Raw genomic sequence first — 19,490 nt, forward strand, 5'->3', positions numbered from 1 at the left:
CCATCTCTGACCTCAAACTCTAACTGCCACTTTTCACTTCATCTTTGCCTATTTTCTTCCTCACAAAGGGTGAGTTCATCTTAACCTAGAATCTGACTAACTGCTCAGACTGCACTTTCCAAACATTCCAAAATTAGGAATATTATTTCCTTTATTTTATCTTGTAATTTCAGTGTTTTGGTTGGGAGTACTAGGAATTGTGGATCCTGAAGATACATACTGACAGGTTTTACTGTCTATTTCAATTTCAACAACGTTATTAATTTAAATGGCTGCGGTATACTAATAATATAACTATCACCATTACCAACACAATCACCACCAAAGCTGGTAGGTGATACTGGCAACTCCTGCCCTTTCACTACACATAACCAATCTCCATAGATGGGCAAAGTAGCTACAAATCAGTACACACACATATATAAGGCTGAAAACGTGCTAAGCTTTCAGATTATGTCATTCAGAGCTAACTATATTCTATGTTATGGTGGAGCGAGACACACCAATAAGAGAGATAAATGAACCAATAAGAGAGATAAATGAACTTTATTTAAACTGAATACAACAAACCAGTCATTCGGACTTGAGTACACACTATTTGGTTCCAATCCACCAATAGTAAATGATGCTGCACTAGGACACTTCTTACAATGATGACATCAGTGCAGCTGTATCACTGGAGAGTGTTAGGGCTCAGGGACGGTCCAAAAGTTAGGTCCAACTGAGGTAGGCTCACAGCTGGTTGGAGATAGATGTGGCTGGTGTGGAGATACAGCAATGCTGAAAACAATGGCTGCCTGAGAAACATGGGTGCCTATATGCCGGCGATGGAGTGCAGATGTGGCCGAGAGGAAGGGGCTGTCACCATCAGAGACATAGGTATGGTTGTCTGGAGGCAGGAGGCCACCGGGAGACTGATGGTGACAAGACCAGGTGAGACTCAGGGGTCTGCATTGAAACATAAAGTGAAGAGCCTCAGCATATGCTTGAGGAAAAGAACAGAGAAAGGGAGTGACGGCTTGATCACGGGTGATACAGCAGCAGGAGATAGTGCAGTAACAGAAGAAGGGAACTTACGCAAGAAAGGAGGAGGTAACATTGATGTCGAAAGGGCCGGCAACAGGGAGTATGGCAGCGGTGGAGGCCAGACATTTGTTGGAACGCAGTGGTGATGTTGGGAGGCAGCAGAGGACAAAGCGCACCAGAGGCATTGAGGGCAGTAGAGGAGAAGTCAGCTCCTGAAGCACTTGACCCACCATCACGGCAGTGACAGAGGCGGCTGTGAAGGAACTGGCAATGGGTTGATGGGATGTCACTGGATGCTGACAGGCTCATCCAGAAGAAGATGGGCTGTTTAGATGTCCGTTGGAAAGTGATGGGCTTGGCCACAGTAATACTGGAGCATTCGGACATTCGCTGGGAAGTGATGGGCTCAAACAGGTGACTGTCAGCCAGGAAGTGACAGGATTGGCAGAGAGTGACAACAAAGGCACTGTTCACAGTAAAGAGTGTCATGTAAGTTAGCTTCTGTAGAAGTTCATTGTTCCAATGCATTTGCTGCAGCAGCAGCAGCAATTGTGCCAATACAGCTGAGGGCTATAAGCCATTCTGAATGAGACTCATGTGTGGCAAGAGAGGGGAGAAAAGAAAAGGCAATCATCCAACATACGCACAGACAAGCGCAACTGCACTGGCAGAGCAGACAAAAGTGACTATCACTAACTGAAGGGATGAAATCCACTACTCACTGCCAAGTTTTGTGCATGGCTGACGAGGAGAGTGCACAAGACATCCGAATGGATAACTCGACACACACACACACACACACACACACACACACACACACACACACACACACACACACACACACGGATAATGCAGCCTCATCGTCAAATTTTTTATCATGGCCTAGGAAGCCACACAAAATATTCTGCTCAAGGTAGCAAGACATAAATGAACTACATTTACACTCAGACTGAATACATCAAAACAATCATTCAGATTTGAACAAATTCTACTTAGTTTCAATCCCCTCAATTCACTAGGAGATTCCTCATGAGGGTGGTGTCAGTGCAGCCACATTGGTGGAGAGTGGTAGCACTCGAGGACAGTGCAGGAGAGTGGTCCCAGCAAGGCAGAAGCTTGTAGGCAGTCAGATGCAGATGTTGCTGCTGCTGAGAGATGGTTCCCTCCTACGGATTGATGACACAACCAGCAGAGAAAGCAGTGATGGTGAGTTGCACACAAATGGGCCAAGGGTGCGGCCAATGTCAGGCTCAGCACGGCGAACTCAAACGAAAGTGAAGGCATCGACGGTTGGTATGGAGAACTCGAACGAGGCGCAGAGGAAAGACTCGAGCTGTGGCTTTAAGCGGAGATGTTGGAGGTCGGTGTGGATAATTCGGACTGGACACAGAGTAATTCCAAGCAAACAGCAGTAGCGGGCAAAGGGAGCTCCAACAGGAGGACTGCCAACTGCAGATGGTGCTATGGCCCATAGTGACTCCTGATGTTGAAATTGGCTCTGTTTGGGCAGGCAGTATCCTTTACAGCTGCCTGGCAGAAGAATACTTCTGTGAAGTCAGTGGAAGAATAATCTGCACCCACGATGGTAGTGTGCTAATTGTAGCGCCTCTAGTAACGGCGGCATGCAGTACTCATCTGTATTGCACACTGGTGGATCCCAGGGGGATACTACACTACAAAGGGGGACTAAACAAAAACAAAGACAACAAAAACAAAGACAGACAGACAGACACACACACACACACACACACACACACACACCTGGCTGCTCAAGCAGCATGCTGTAGTGCCAGTACAGTGTAGTAGCCATGCAGATACGTGTGTGGTTTATCTGCCTACAAATCACTCAAAAATAATATTCTATTTATTTTATTTTTGCTCATGAACTGTTATTTCAAATGCATTGGCAATAGCAAAATGTATAGCTTGTTAGAAGTACAAGCACAGTTATTCTGGTCATTGACTGCTTAATATGAACTAACTTCAGTGTGTTAGCTATTTTTTCCTCTATCTCTAACAGTGTTCTTCCAAACATGTCACTTAATTTTCTGCCTGATATTTTCTTCACTGCATCAAAAAGTGGAATACGCCTGTCAGTATAGACTAACAATTTTGCATCCACACTTCAACAGCTGACCTGCTACCCATGGGAAAATAAGCTCTTGCTCTTGCCACATGTACTTGCCAAAGGTACTAACCAATCTAAATAATAACTCCTAATAGCTGTAATTATTATGCAAATGAAGTAAATACTGCTATACCAATACAAATACCTGCTCTTATAATCTAAGACCCTGTACATGTATATTTAATACTATTTGTTCTCTGAAGCATTTATGCAGGGGCGCACTATATTCAATTCATAATTACAGTACAGCACACCATAATATGAGCACTAATTCGTCTGGCACCACTCCTCCACAGACTTGTGTATCATACACTACTACTCCACCCCTAACCTCCCTCTTTCTCTCCTACCCACTAACCAACCTTCCCAGCAACCCCCTGCTTCATTTTTCACTCTACCCAATAGAATCTGTCAGCCCAGAAAGCAGCAGAGCCTATACAACATAGATTGTCGAGACAATGTAACTATGCAACTATATGTATTTTTATTCTAGAGTTAGTTCTGAAGTAGAACATTGTCCGAAAGCTTAGCAATATATTCAGTTTTGTTTGTTTACCTGCTCAATGCCTTAAATATATCCCAGTTGATACCTTTATTCATCTCATTATTCCACAAGAACTTTCCATTGCCATATTTGAAGAAGTTGTTAATCAATATCCAAAAAGAATAGCTCCCTTGTCCTCTCTACTTCTTTCTCCTTCACAGAAAATGTTAGGCATTTCTTACCTCATCTTCAGTATTAGTAGTTCCCACAACCTTTTCTTAAAATCAGAGGAAAGCTTCCTACATGTAATGGTATATATCACTGGTTCAGCTTTTATATAAGACTTTACGTGCTGTTCCTGATGAACAACATGAACACAAACAGTGTCATGCGAAACCACAACTCAGCAGTGGCAGCAGAAACACACTTGAAGGAGAACACGCTACTTTGAACTAGATTGTGCAAGTGTGGTTTCTTATGTTAGAACCAATACTTATGCCTACCACAGTAAAGAAATCTAAAGGGAGGCTTAAGGTTTATTTACAAAAATGAATTGTAACACAAGGTACTGGTTCAATGTGACTTAGGGGAATCATGTGGACACAGAATGTACCTGAGAAACACTATTACTGAGCCCCATTAGGATGAACATTTAGGCTCAAGAGACAATGCTGCAAAAACAAACTAAGTGGATACTAGTTCCTGTGGATTTACTATCAGGATTCAAGGCAATGAGAGAAACATAGAACACTTTCAACAGGTTATGCAGAGAAGTTACTCAAATACCTAAAATGTGTTTTAGTGGTCAAACTATTGCTTGCGAACATGAAGACAGACAGAACACTTGTCTGTCTAATCACAATACACACTGTAGCTAGCAATGCAAAATTTCACAGCAGTATGACAAAATAATGGATGTATTTTATCTTTTTCATTGTGCCTGTCTGCAACTCAACACTTCCTCTATTAGTGAGTAGAAGTCTATCCTTTCCATACTGTAGTTATGAGGGTGGTTTGAAAAGTTCTTGGAATCACCACGAGAGGTCAGTGCTAGCGCAACGAGTTGTTCATGTGATATTCGTTAGACTGTTGCCGGTAAACACGTGCCATGTTAGTGCTCTTGGAAGAGAGCTGCGGCGGTGGCATGGCTCTGTCGTTGCTCCCATGTAGTGATTTGCGAAGATGGAAAAAATTGAGATTCGAGCAGTGATTAAGTACTTCCTAAAGGAAGGTATGAACACAAATGAGATTCATGCCGATTTCCAGAATACAATTGGGGGACTCTGCTCCTTCATATTCAACTGTTGCCAAGTGGACAAATGAATTTAAATTTGGTCAGGAGAGCTTAGATGATGATCAGCACAGAGGTCGGCCACAATGCGTCACTACTCCAGAAATCATTGCAAAAGTGCACAAAATGGTCACGGAGGATCACCGATTGAAAGTGCATGGAATTGCTCATGCTTGCCAGATGTTACATGAAAGGGTATATCACATTTTAACTGAAGAATTTGAAATGAAAAAATTATCTGCCAGATGGGTGCCATGACTCTTGACACTGGATCAATGTGTGTCCGCACACATGCCATCACCATGGCAACATTACACAAACTAAGGTATGAATAGTTGCCACACTTGCCTTATTCACCTGATATGGCTCCATCAGACTTCCATCTCTCCTCAAAATGGAAAATTTTTCTTGGTGGACGAAGATTCACTTCAACCGAAGAATTGATAGCCAGAGTTTAGAACTATTTTGCAGGCCTGGAAGAAACTCGTTTTCAAGATGGGATCAGGGCACTGGAACATCGATGGACCAAGTGCATTAATCTACAAGGAGACTACATTGAAAACTAAAAAAAAGTTTCAGTGATGTAAGTACTTTTTTCTACTCCGTTCCGAGAACTTTTCAAACCACCCTCATATTCCATCTTGGACTTTCTGTTTTTAGTGTCTACCACATTATTTTCCTAGCCCTCATCAAATCTTCAATTCTGTTCCTTACAATCTGTCTTCTTTCTTGCTAAGGTCCTACGTTTGTGTGATGTTCGCCACATCCCACACAAAAACCAACGGAAAAGTTCTTATTTCTTTCTGTTAGTCTCATATTCTTCTGAGCTCTGTACACTACTCCCATGATTATCCACATGATTGTTATTAAGGATGAGTTTGCTTCAAGCAGATGTTAGAGAAACTGCCTGTACATACCATTGTACATGGTATTGAAGCAGGCACTGTTCCATGTATTTTTGCGTGTAGATCCATCCTCCCTATATGGTGTCTGTGGCCATACTGTACTTATATTCAATGTTTTCTGAACACATTAAAATCCTCATATCTCAAAGTCTCTTGGGCAGTAGAGCAGTACCTCTCACATCTTTTTCAAGCCTGCAGTACCTTGGATACATGAGCAACATACTAACATACTGAGTGTCGACCAGTGGGAGAATGGCACAGAATGTTGGTCTTGCATCTCTGTAGATGAAAGGGATAGGAATTGGCCTATAAAATTTTAACTTATAATTTTGAGCAGAATAGCTCTGAGCTGCCACAAGCTCAGCACTTGTGCCATCCCAACACCTCTGCAATTATTACCTGGGCACTGGGAAAATAATCAGCATTTTGAGACATTTCGATGATGACTGGTGGGCCATATACGTGACCCAACTGCAACAAGACCTGCCTCGTCTTGTACAAAAGCTGGCCATCCAGCCAGGCTGGGCACGTTGATACAGGCACGCTTTGAATTGGCACCTGCCACTTGTTGGATTCTGCCATGAGGCCACTAAAGTTCTTCATGGTGGGTGTTGCTGCCACGTTGGGTGAGGGTCAAAGTGCTGCTCTCCTACTCATCGAGATGCCGGATGCCTGCTTGTGTCCGACACTCGCTTCAGCTGGGCAGAACAGAACTGTCCTGATAGCAGCATAATAAAAATATAAAGTCACAGCACTGCCAACTTATGCTGACCACACAAGGCCTCAGCACTACTGGGACAGTAGCTACCGCCATCCTTACGGCACCAATTCTCACTACCATGGGCCACAAGGTCGACACATGACTGCACCTGTGGAACTGGAGTAATAAAGAGTTTACATGTGTCCATTCAGTTTGCTGCACTGCTATGTTTTGGTGACAGCAGTAGGATTGTTAAAGTTTGAAGACCATCAGCAATGCAAGTAAGTAGCAGCATGTGTGTAAAAACTCTCAAGGGGTTTTGTTTACATCTGTCCTGCATTCTTGTCTGTCTCCTCTTTCCCTTCTGTGTAGAATACGTCAGGAATTAAAGCTACTGTACGTTGGAAAGGTATAGGCAAGTGTAAGTAGGTCATGTAAATGGTGGACATGTAGGCACAATTTAATGCTGCATGTAAGTTATAAGTTTAGGATCTCTCCAAGGTTCTACACTAGAGGTTTGACATCCACAGAGTACCTGAACTTTATGCAGAGCTCTCTTCCTCTTTCACAGTTTGTCAGTGGGGTCGCAGAACTCATGGAGCACAATACACTGGACAGTTCCCTCAGTGTGAGCGGTAAAGTTTAGGGATTAAGTGATAGTTCTCCAGTTCTTATGGGCATTATAACATGACTGTAGTGATTCTACCACAACTTACTTATTTTTATGACTGGTTTACGTTAAGCCCTTCTTCTGAACATCTGTGTGTGTATATGTTACGGGTATGGTGGAATGCATTTAGGAATGCTGAGATTCAAATTACATATGATGTTGCATCTATGGAAGAGATTCACATAGGAGTATAAAGGAGACATTTTGCTGTAGTTGGAAGTAAAAGATTAAGAAGTAGGCTACACAAACTTCTACGTGAGAAGTCCAATTATGAGGAATGTGTAATGTTGTGATGTGTATAGTGGAAATTTGACACGATTAATTTAGTCTGATAGGGAAGCACTGATGTTCCATATCGCAACATATTGATTATTCTGCGAAGTGTCATACCTAGGTTAGGGTATGTGATATGTTTTTAAGGTTAAGTACGAGAGTCAAGGAAGAAAGCATGTGAGGAAGAGCGGGTACATGGATTCTTAATGCAACAGAATGCCTCCTGGATCCCCATACACAACACTGCTGCCACATGAACACATGACTGTCGTGGACTGTTACATGTTTCATGGATTAGCTTTGCCTAGAAGCTCAGTGTAGGACACCACACAAATGTTTGCAGGAGGCAGTGTTTGGCCCATGAAAAGTGAGCTGTAGCATGACTGTTGTGGACAACAGCAACAAGTGGAGTCAGGGGTAGGACACATGTCAGATAGACTAGGATCCACGTCACAGAATTTATGCATACTTCATATAACCGGCCACTGACTACAACTATACCAAATGGGATAGTGAAGACAATGTAAGTATCAAGAGGGGACCAAAGTGTACAGATATATTGTAGCTAACTTAGGACTTATATGCTGGACAAGTGTTCTGTAAAATATGAACTGTGGGACCAATTCCTTGTTGTGTTGCAGCCAGACTCTAAAGTGCTCATGCATTCGATGGACTGAATTACTCCACGAGCCACAAACCCAGGCCCAATGCCAAAATCTGAACATTTGCCACCCCACAAGCTCCGCACTTACGCCATGCTAGTAGATCCACAACTACAACCCGGATGCTGGGGCAATCACCAGCATTTCATTACACTTCACTGATGCTTAGCAGGCCACGTAAATGATTTCAACCACAACAAGAACTGACTTTTAATAAAAAGGCTGGCCATCCTGACAGGCAGGACATGTCAAAACAGCTGGGACTCAAATCAGTGTCAGCTGTGCGTTAAGATTCCACCATGAGGCCACTAACGTCCCTCTGCCATCTCCTGCTGGGTCCCAGCCACAGCCTGTGGGGTCTGTCAGCCGCCATCTAAGAGACCCTGATCCTGGGTCCGAGCCACAGCCATCGCCGCTCCACACTGGTCCATTCTGACCGCAGTTATCGAGCCACAGCCATCGCCGCTCGACACTGGTCCATTCTGACCGCTGTTATAAGAGCAGAAGCATGCCTCCTGATGCTGCATGGGGCTGAATGATGGACAACTAGCAAGGCTGTCGAGGTGCTACATTTATGAAAGTGCGGACACCACAAGTGCAGCCATCCCGGCCCGGGTCGCCCACTTCCACTGCTGCCTGCCTCCTGTGGATGTTGTATCAATGCCTCTCCAGCCTATAAGTCAATAAACTGTTTGTCACCACTGGTTGCCTACATATTCTGTAGCAAACCACCACCTCCACCAGGGAACCCCTCACCCACGTCCAGCAGCCCACTGCAGATTGCAGACTCTTTTTTCCCCCCCTGGCAGTTCAAGTCCATTTCACCACCTCTCAGTACTCTCTAAATGTAAAAAAAGAAGTTGCACTCTGGTTCAAAACATACACTAAACTGTAGATTCTCGGCAAGTAGTTAGTTAACTGGTTAAGTATTTGTCACGAGATATTTCCTCCGATAAGAGAAAGTGCATCACAACTAATATGCAGGGTGGCGCACAAAATGTGTTACCATTTTGTTTTTGAATATAAACTTTATTGTCAATACATTCTGAAAGGAACATATACTACAATGAAGAGCCGTCCATGGAGCTTTGTCCTAAGTCAGCACATGCTCAATATGTCCACCATTTCGTTTCCTAATTTCCTTCAAACGAACACTGAAGTTAGTGATTACCCTATGGCACATGTCTTCCGTAATTTCACTGCAAGCTTGAAGAATAAGTCTTCTGAGCTCCATTAAATCACGTGGACGTTTCGGGAAAATTTTTTCCTTTAGGAACCCCCAAAGAAAAAAGTGACATGGATTGAGGCCTGGACTATTGGGGGGCCAATTTTGTCCATCATTGAAGCGACCTGTAAACCTGAGTGAAGTGATCCGCATGCTGAAATGCTCGTGTAAAAACTCCAACACAGTGTCTGCAGTATGTAGCCTTGCTCCATCTTGCATGAACCACTGCGTGTTGAAGGGCGAGGCAGTAGCAAGAAGCTGTGGAATGAAGCTATTGCGAAGCATGCTCAAATAACGCTCGCTGTTCACAGTTTCTACAAAGAAAAAGGGTCCAATAAGTCCGTGACTGGAAATTGCTGCCCACGCTGTAATCCTTAGGAGCATAATGTTATCGTTCTGAAGCACTTGTGGGTTTTCAGTGGCCCAAAAGCGTACAGTTTGTTTGTTAACCACACCATCTAAATGAAAATGCGCCTCGTCTGAAAACCAAACATTGTTGAGAGTTTCTTCCCTATCCTCCGCCCACTGAGCAAACAGTAGTCTCTCCTGCTTGTGTTCTTCAGTGAGCTTCTGTGCACAGGTCATCTTGTATGGGTACATATGGAGGTCACTTTTAAGAATGCGTTGAACAGTGCGTCTGGATATTTCCAGTTGCACTGCTGCCTTTCTACACAATTTCCCGGGACTTCTCTGTACATCAACTCGTACCGCTTCGCTTCCAATACTGTTCCTTTCAGTACAAATTTATCGTACAACCTGTGGATGGTCTTCTTGCAAGGGACCCATCATGTGTTAGACTGTTTTCAAAAACACCTCTGAATTACAACAAGGCTTTTCGTTTCATGAAAAAGTGACACAATTGCCGATCATTGCTGTGTCGTCAGTCTTCCATTGTCAGCCATTGCTGCTTACTAATCCCCTAGCGGCAGTATCGTGAATTACATGTCATTTCTTAACACATTTGTTTTTCCAAGCTCTGCTGGTACTGCTGTAGAGATCCCAGTGGGATATCTAATGTGCGTCATAAATTGTGAAAGAAACAATTGGTAACACATTTCGTGCGCCACCCTGTAATTGTAAGGTTGATGACAGCTGTTTTAATCTAATTTTAATAATTAACAGAAGCAGTAAAAGACAGAGACTATAAATAAGAAATTGGTTTCACTAATTGCACAAACAAAACATTATATGAAAATTATATCTTCACCTTTTCCCAATGCACACTTAGTTTTTCAGGGTTGCAAAGTTTATAGATTTCGCACCCTCTTTACTATCTACAAAATAAAATCTGAACCACAAAAACTCCTCTGTCAACTATTTCCAGTGCCTTAAAATTTGTGGCCAATTATCTTGCATCACCTCATTAATTTGCTTCATACTGTAGAATCAAGATGTAAGGGCGTCATTATTGATATCTTTACCAACAATCTACGTAGCAGCAAAAGGTGGTAGGTTAGCCTTACCTTTCATATTTTCAGATGTTGTGTGTCTTTTCTGCCAGAATGGGGTAGTGTCACGCCAAAAATGCTTGTTGTAGTCAGCGTGTAAAGTTAGTACAAGTTTTGAATAGGTTGAGTTAACTGTTTAAAGAGTCATAGGAAATGGGCAAATTATGTGAAAGTGGGAAGTATTTAGCAGTTTTGGCGAAGAGTACATTTAGTTGATACCAGAGTGAATACACGGACAAGGAAAAAAATTCTCAGACTTCCCGGTTAAAAAAATATTTTCTCCCGGGTGAAAATACACTCTTTCTGTGTTAAGCAATAGTATACTTTTCCTCGGAACTGTAATGATTATGGTTTTATACACCAGCGTAGAATTTCTCGGCACTTTAGAAAACGAAACTCAGGGAAAAAAACACGTTTTTGAAAGATCTCCAACATGCACACTGCATATTTTCGTATTACGAAAGTATAAATTCGAATTCCACCAAACACCGCATGTTTCTTTCTGAAGCATTGAAATTGAGATTGCGATGCACTTTTGTAAGCAAGTCATAGTTCATGACACGTGATGTAGTCAGCCAATAGCAACAGCACTGTTAAATAGCGCGAACACATAAATAGCAAAAGTTAATGTTCTAAATTAATATACATAGTGTTGATACAAAAAAAAGAAAAGAAAAGAAAGGTTTCACATATAATACTGATCTCTTGAGATTAATAAGCTACAAGAGAAGCCAAGTTTTCACATGTAATATTGGTCTTTTTTTGCGCGTGTTACACTGTAAGATACGTCACACAAATGTGCCAGTAAAATTTAAAATAATGACATAAATGTCTGGTCTTCTGGGCTCGAAATTCTTCAAAGTGGGTGGTCCCCAAAGTGTTAAGTTTTAAATGAGAGCCAAACCCTCTGTGATTTAAGAAATTCATTGCACATTCTCTCACGTAACATAATTCATCTTGCATAAAAGGAAATTTACTTTGGAAGTGATACTTTTCAAATCACCATTCGCAATATTTCCCCAAGACCTGTTAGAAATAGGTTCGTTTCAGCAGTTGCCAGAGAGCACCTGATAACAGGCATCACCTCACTTGCGCAAGCTACGATGACGCAGGAAGCCCGTATATTCGTACGGGTAAAACATTAAAAGATCTTACATTATGTCATAAAAGAAACAAGACATCAGAGAATACCGCAAGAGCATCAGAATTTTGGGAACCATACTAAAATGCATAATTCTGCTTAAAGTGCACATTCGTATGTCCAGAACTGGATGTAAATTTTCTTGGAGTATGAGTACTGTATTATCTCCTGTTTGGTTCTTTATTATGGCATAATACCATACATGCTAGAAGATGAAAACATGCTCTTCAAATGCAGTGAACAGTTGAAACTAGCCAACAGTGTGGAATTAAACACTGTGTTTTAAATAAATTGACTGCCTCAGAGGAAAAATTAATGAAAGTCACATTTCTAGTGAACCGACAAAAATAACTTTGTTTTGCGTGGCGATTAATGCTTTACTATCAGAAAGGTGGAAATAAAATAAAATCTGAAATCAATAACATATTTTAGCCTTCCATAATTATGTGAATGTATTTTAATTCACTTGATAGCTCCTGGCCACAGAAATCTGTTTCATTTTCATTTGACCTGAGAGCAATAAACGAAGAGGAAACAGCAAATCCACTAAACGCAAACACGGGTCACTTGGAGGCTACCCACCTCCCCACTACCCACTACGACTCAGACTGCTCTGTGCATCAGCCTCCATCTACGATATTTCCAAACCAGGGACAATACTAGATAGTGCCGCCCCCCCCCCCCCCCTCCCTCCAGTGTTTGAGTTAGGACGTCAAAAATTTAAAAAATTGACTGTTCAAAAAATGTTCATTTTGTAGTGCACATCTTTCTGAAGAGTCTGATACATTAAACATATGTGTTCAAGGAAATGTAAGCCATGTTGTTTGGTCTTCAGTGTGCCAAAGTGTAGTGCCACCCCTCTTCACACAGCTTACTCCTAACGCATGTCACTATATTTCACTCTGTGGAATTCAAAAGTGTCATATTTTGTAATGGGTGCCATCAAACTATATGCAGGACAGTGGAAATTAAAATGTCCTGTGGTGCCTCTCCTGCTCCCAGTCGGCCAGTTTGACATCCTGCCCCTCTTTTTTTAAGAAAAAAAGAGAGAGAGAGAGAGAGAGAGAGAGAGAGAGAGAGATTAAATAAATAAATAAATAAAACATTCGTAATTAATACTAGATAGGATTATTTGTAACCGAGAGAGCAAGAACTCTTCAGAAAATTTGCACTCTTTATTGCCTATTAGCTAAGAACTTGCAGTTTTGTCCAACATAAAATTAAAGCAAGACAGTACACATTTCTTCAATCCTTAAGTCCTACCATTTTTTTTCTCTCTAATCTTGCTACAGCTTTACATAGTGTGCTTTCCTCTCTGGGAAAGAATCTATTACCTCATCAAAGTTCTTCAAAAGTTTTGCTACATGGAAATCAAAATGTTGTCAAATACTGAAAAAGCTGTTAATACAAATAGAACCCAAGACTGGGGTGGTTTCTCAATCTGATTACATGTATTTTGTCACTGTCTGCTAGATAAAGCGAAATAGGCCTGTCTAATATTCCAGCAATTGTAACACACACCAAATTAACGAGACTGTTTTGGCACACAAGGTCATTTTTATAACACAACAGAATATAATTCACAAAGTACCAATGTCAAATGCCTATTAGGCCTACAATAAACAAAAAGTTTTATTTTAGGAAATAGTTTCACATTTCATTCATACACTCCAGCTTCTGAAGCATGAAATCGAAAAGCAGTAGTACGAATTTTTTATATAAATTTCAAATCGTCATATTCTTCCATAATTTGTGTGATGTCCTCATTTCTCCTCCTTCCTTGTTCTAACAAACAATCTTGTCATCACTAATTCTGTAACTATTCCTGCTAGTGTCAAAACTTATTCTCCGGTTAACTTCAGTAACCCTGCCACAATCACCGGTTTAGTTATCCCACGTTTATTCTCTGGTTAGGCGTGTTCATACAACACGTTTTCTGCACTGCTCCCAGAATAGAACTTTAGGGGCTGCTAGCTAGGGACTGTACAACTGGCACTTACTAGTGTAGTGGTCTGTCCAAAAATTCTCTGTCACAATTTCATTTTCTTGGATACAACGAGAAGATAATACGTAATCTTTTTTACTTGTTATTCCTGGTAGTCGTTTATTTCCACTCTTGTAGTCTGAAGCTATGAATTTCGCTATTAATTATAAGAATGACAATCATTTGCAAACCCAGTCAACTACATAAACAGCGATTGGCATTCACCCGTTCAGCTTAATTCCCTTCAGCTGGTATAGCTCCGCCCCCTTTTGTCTGCAGGAAAGTCTATTTCTAGATGCAACGGGGTTCTCCTGGCACAGACATCATCACGTACACCATGCACGCATCCAAAAATCAACTTTTGATTCATTCAGAAATCAGCTTAGAATTTGTTCAAAAACCAACAGGGATGCATTTCAAAATTATATGAACCAACATACACTGAATGCTAGGCACTTTGTGAAACCATGTATTTTTCCTCAAGAATATGAATTTGGTGTGTCCGCCTCCCCCCCCCCCCCCCCCATTGACGCTTGGGCCATATACCCCATTCTGCCCCCCCCCCCCTCCCCCCGTGCATGTATGAATCTGGCAGCTTGCTGCTACTGCTTATACAGTTAACTGCCACACCAGAAAAATTTGACTGGTGCGCGCTAGCTGCCAGATTCCATGGGGACAAACTGGGGTATCTGCCCTGGGCAGCAAGAATTCATATTCTTGAGGAATAAGCACCTAGTATCCAGCGTGTGTTGGTCTATCGATTATTCATATGATTTTGAATTGCATCCTTGTTGGTTTTTGAACATTTGGGAACATATTCTAAGTTGATTTCTGAATGATTCATACGTTGGTTTTTGAATGCATGCATAGTGTACAAGCCGCGCGGTCTAAGGAGCCTTGTCACAGTCCCTGCGGCTCTCCCGTTGGAGGTTCAAGTCCTCCCATGGGCATGGGTGTGTGTGTTGTCCTTAGTGTAAGATGGTTTAAGTAAGATTAAGTAGTGTGTAGGCTTAGGGACCAATGACATCAAAAGTTTGGTCCCATAAGACCTTATCACAAATTTCCAAAATTTCCATAGTGTACGTCATGTCTCTGCCAGTGGAACCCCATCGCATCTAGAAATAAACTTTCCTGCTGACAGAAGTGGACGGGGCTATACGAGCTGAGCGGAATAAAGCTGAACGGGTTAATGTCAGTCGCTGTTTGTTTATGTGATTGACTGGGTTTGTGATTAATCAGCATTGTTATAATTACTAGCGAAATCCATAGATTCAGACTACCAGAGTGGAAATAAACTACTAACAGGAATAACAGGTAAGAAAGATGACGTATTATCTTCTTGGTGTATCCAAGAAAATGAAGTTTTGATAGAAAATTTTTGGCCGGACTGCTACACTATTAATGGCCAGTTGTACAGACCCCAGTCGCAGATGCTTAAGTTCTATTCTGGGAGTAGCGTGGAAAACATGTTGTACAAACACATAATAATGCCTAACTGGAGAATAAACACGGGATAACTAAGCAGTTGATTGTGGCAGGGTTAGTGAAATTAACCGGAGAATAAGTTTTGACACTGGCAGGAATAGTTCAGAATTAGTTACGACAATATTTTTTATTAGAACGAGGAAGGAGTAGATACGGGGACATCACACCAGCCATGGAGGAATATTACGATTCAAAATGTATATAAAACTTTCGTACTACTACTTTTCGATCTCACGTTTGATAAGCTGGAGAGTATCAATGAAGTGTTAACTATTTACAAACATAAAGTTTTTTGCTTGTAGTAGGACTAATAGGCATTTGATATTGGTGTTTCGTGAATTATATTCTGTCGTGTTAAAAAAAAAGTGATTGTGCTAAACTGTCTGTTTATTTGGTGTGTGTTGCAATTGCTGCAATATTCGACAGGCCTATTTCATTTTATCTAGCAGACAGTGACAAAATACACGTAATCAGATCGAGAAACCACACCAGTCTTGGGTACTGTTTGTATTAACAGCTTTTTCAGTATTAGACAAAGACATTTTGTTTTTTCATGTAGCAAAACGTTTGATGAAGTTTGATGAGGTAATAGATCCTTTCGCAGAAAGAAAAGGATACCATGTAAAGCTATAGCAAGGTTAGAGAGAGAAAAATGCTAGGACTTAAGGATTGAAGAAAAGTGTACTGTCTTGCTTGTCACTTGGCTTTATTGGTTTCATGTATCCTATATTTAATTTTATGTTACACAAAAAAAAGCAAGTTAGTACCTAATAGGCAATAAAGAGTACATATTTTCTGAAGAGTTCTTGTTCTCAGGCTTACAAATAATCCCATCCAATATTAATTGTGAGGTATGATGGCATCCATTTACAAAATATTACACGTTGGAATTCCACAGAGCGAAATACAATGATGTGTGATAGAAGAATGCTGTGTGGAGAGGCGTGGCACTGCACTTTGGTGCACTTAAGACCAAATAACATGTCTTACATTTCCTCGAACACGTTTTATATATCAGAGTCTTCAGAAAGATGTGCACTACAAAATGAACATATTTTTGAAAAGTCAATTTTTTTTTTAATCCCAATTTTCGACGTTCTACCTCAAATGGTGGATGGAGGAAGGGGGAACCACTATCTAGTATTGCTGCAATTTGGAAATATTGTTGATCCGGTGCTGATGCACAGAGAAGTGTGAGTTGTAGTGGGGAGGTGGATAGTCTCTACGTGCCCCATGTTAAGTTTAGTTATTTTGCTGTTTCCTCTTCGTTTATTGCTCTCACGTCAAATGAATACAAAATGTATCTCTGTGGCTGGGAGCTATCAAGTGAATTAAAATACATTCACATAATTACTGAAGGCTAAAATATGTTATAGTTTCAGATTTTATTTCCACCTTTCTGACAGTCATGCATTAATCGCCTTGCAGAACAGTGAAGTTATTCTTGTCGGTTTGCTAAAGAAATTTGGCTTTTATTAATCTTTTCCACTGAGGCAATCAATTTATTGGAAATGAAGTGTTTAATTCCACACTATTGGCTAGTTTCAACTGTTTGCTGCATTTCAAAAGTGTATCTTTTCATCTTCTAGCACGTATGGCATTATGCCATAATAAAGAACCGAACATGAGATAATGCAGTACTGGTTCTCCAAGAAAATTCACATCTGAATCTGGAGATACGAATGTGCACTGTAAGCCGAATTATGCATTTTAGTATGGTTCACGAAATTCCGTTGTCTTGTTTCTTTTATGACATAATGTAAGATCTTTTAATGTTTTACACGTACGAGCATACAGGCTTCCTGCGTCGTCATTGCTGCGCAAGCGCAGTGACGCCTGTTATCTGGCGCTCTCTGGCAACTGCTGAAGTGAACCTATTTCTAACAGGTCTTGGGAAAATATTGCGAATGGTTGTTTGGAAAGCGTTACTGTCAAAGTAAATTTCCTTTTATACAAGCTGAACTGTGTGCGAGAATGTACAATGAATTTCTTAAATCACGGAGTGTTTGCCTCTCATTTAAAAATCAACTCTTTGAGGACGACCATTTAGAAAAATTTTGAGCCCAGAAGATCAGACATTTATGTCGTTATTAAAAATTATACTGTCACATTTGTGTGATGTACTTTAAAGTGTAACACACCCAAAAAAGATCAGTATTATAATATGTAAAAGCTTAGCTTCTCTTGCAGTGTATTAATCTTCGAGACCAATGTTATATGTGAAAGCTTTGCTTTTCTTGTAGCAACACTATGTATATTAATTTAAACCATGAACTTTTCCAATCCGTGTATACACTGTACTTAACAGTGGTATTGCTATTGGTTGACTACATCACGTGTCCTATGCTCTGAATATCTGCTGTCATCGGCTGGCGAGATCATGTGACATGATCTATGACTGGCTTACAAAAATTCATCGCAATCTTGATTTCAATGCTTCGGAAAGTAACATGCAGTGTTTGGTCAAATTCAAATTTATACTTTTGTAATACGAAAATATGCAATGTACATGATGTTGCACATTAAAGATCTTTGCAAAACATGCTTTTTTTTTTTTTTTTTTTTTTTTTTTTTTTTACTAAGTTTGGTTTTCTAAAGGGCTGGGAAATATTGATAAGTTTTACTGTTCCGAGGAAAAGTATACTGTCACTTAACATGGAAAAAGTGTATTTTCACTCGTGAGAAAATGTATTTTTAATCAGGAAATCCGGGACTTTTTTTTTCTTGTCCGCATATACACCCTGAAAGCTGGTTCTTGAATCTTTGGTAATAAGACTTCCTCGTGACAGTTTACATCTTAGTATCCCTGAGTATCTCTGTGACACTCTCCCAGGGATGAAACAAACCTGTGAACATCTGTGCTGCCCTTCTCTGTATATGTTCAGTATCCCCCTCTAGTCCTGTGTTGTACAGGTCCCACACACTTGAGCAATATTTTATGATGGGTCACAGGAGTTATTTGTAAGCAATCTCCTTTGTAAACTGATTGCACGTCTCTAATGCCACTCAATTTACATACAAAAATATATCATTGTACACCGCATAGTTCAAGAGATACGACGTCAAATACTAAGATGCGTGAAAAACTGCAGCATCATGCATGTCATTTTAACTTCTTATTTCCTTACTGCTAACTCTATTCACAAGACATTTCACAGACAGTAGGCACATGTACCACTGGATGTACCTGCAAAATTGTGTCATTGTACAGCACACAGTTCATAAACATTGAATTGCGTGAAAATGAAACTGCTGGTCAAAATTCACTAGACATACAGGTGATATATGTGTACAAATACTTTTGAAATCTGTTAAATTTGTGTGAAATATGTTTGACATGTGCATATTCGGGCAAAGTCATGGGTAAAAAGCTCATCCTAAACCCCTACAATGATTTCAGTCAAATTTGGTTCACATATTAGTTACAATCTGGAAAGCAATAATGTGGGGATAAGAACCACCAGCCTTCTATTTGGGTGAGTGTGATAATGTAGAGAGAGAAGGGAGGACAAGCAAATGGGAGACAGTGATGGGGAAGAAGGAGATAGGCACTGATACAAGATAGGCAGATACGTCAGGGGGAAATGGACACAGTGAGAAGAGAGAAGAGGAGGAACAGATTGGGGAGGAGGAAATGGACAGAGAAAGGGATGAGGAGGAGGTGGACACAGAAAGGAAAAAGGGAGATGTACAGAGAGAGGGAGAGGAGGAGATGGACAGAGAGTGGGGGATGGAGAAGGTGGGCGGAGAGGAGGGTGGGGGGGGGGGGAGATGGACTAATAGAAGATTGGCCAATGCCAGGTATATGTATATGGATGATGGGATTGCCAACTTTTGTATTTTACAGGTGTGTAACAAAAAAATGTCATCTCTTCCTCTTCCAGTAAGAGCACAATAACCACGATGGCACTTCCAGACATCTCACTTTGTGTAGTCCTTAAAGGCGACTACGTTGCTTGTTTGTCACTGTGTTCTGCAACACACCGACTACAGGCGACAGTATTGCCGTCTGCGCCTGTGGCTGATATCTGCTGCCATGTTCGGAATCTCACCGTAACACAAAATATC

The 19,490-nt window shown here is 41.0% G+C and overlaps 1 protein-coding gene across 1 annotated transcript in view; it reads right to left on the reverse strand.

Annotated features, from left to right (window-relative positions):
• The window catches only part of LOC126458186 (recQ-mediated genome instability protein 1-like), a 113,670-nt gene that overhangs the window by 76,515 nt on the left and 17,665 nt on the right, over window positions 1–19,490 (reverse strand). The gene's annotated exons all lie outside the window — the stretch shown is intronic.

This window comes from Schistocerca serialis, chromosome 2 (assembly GCF_023864345.2).
Source record: "Schistocerca serialis cubense isolate TAMUIC-IGC-003099 chromosome 2, iqSchSeri2.2, whole genome shotgun sequence".
NCBI lineage: Eukaryota > Metazoa > Arthropoda > Insecta > Orthoptera > Acrididae > Schistocerca > Schistocerca serialis.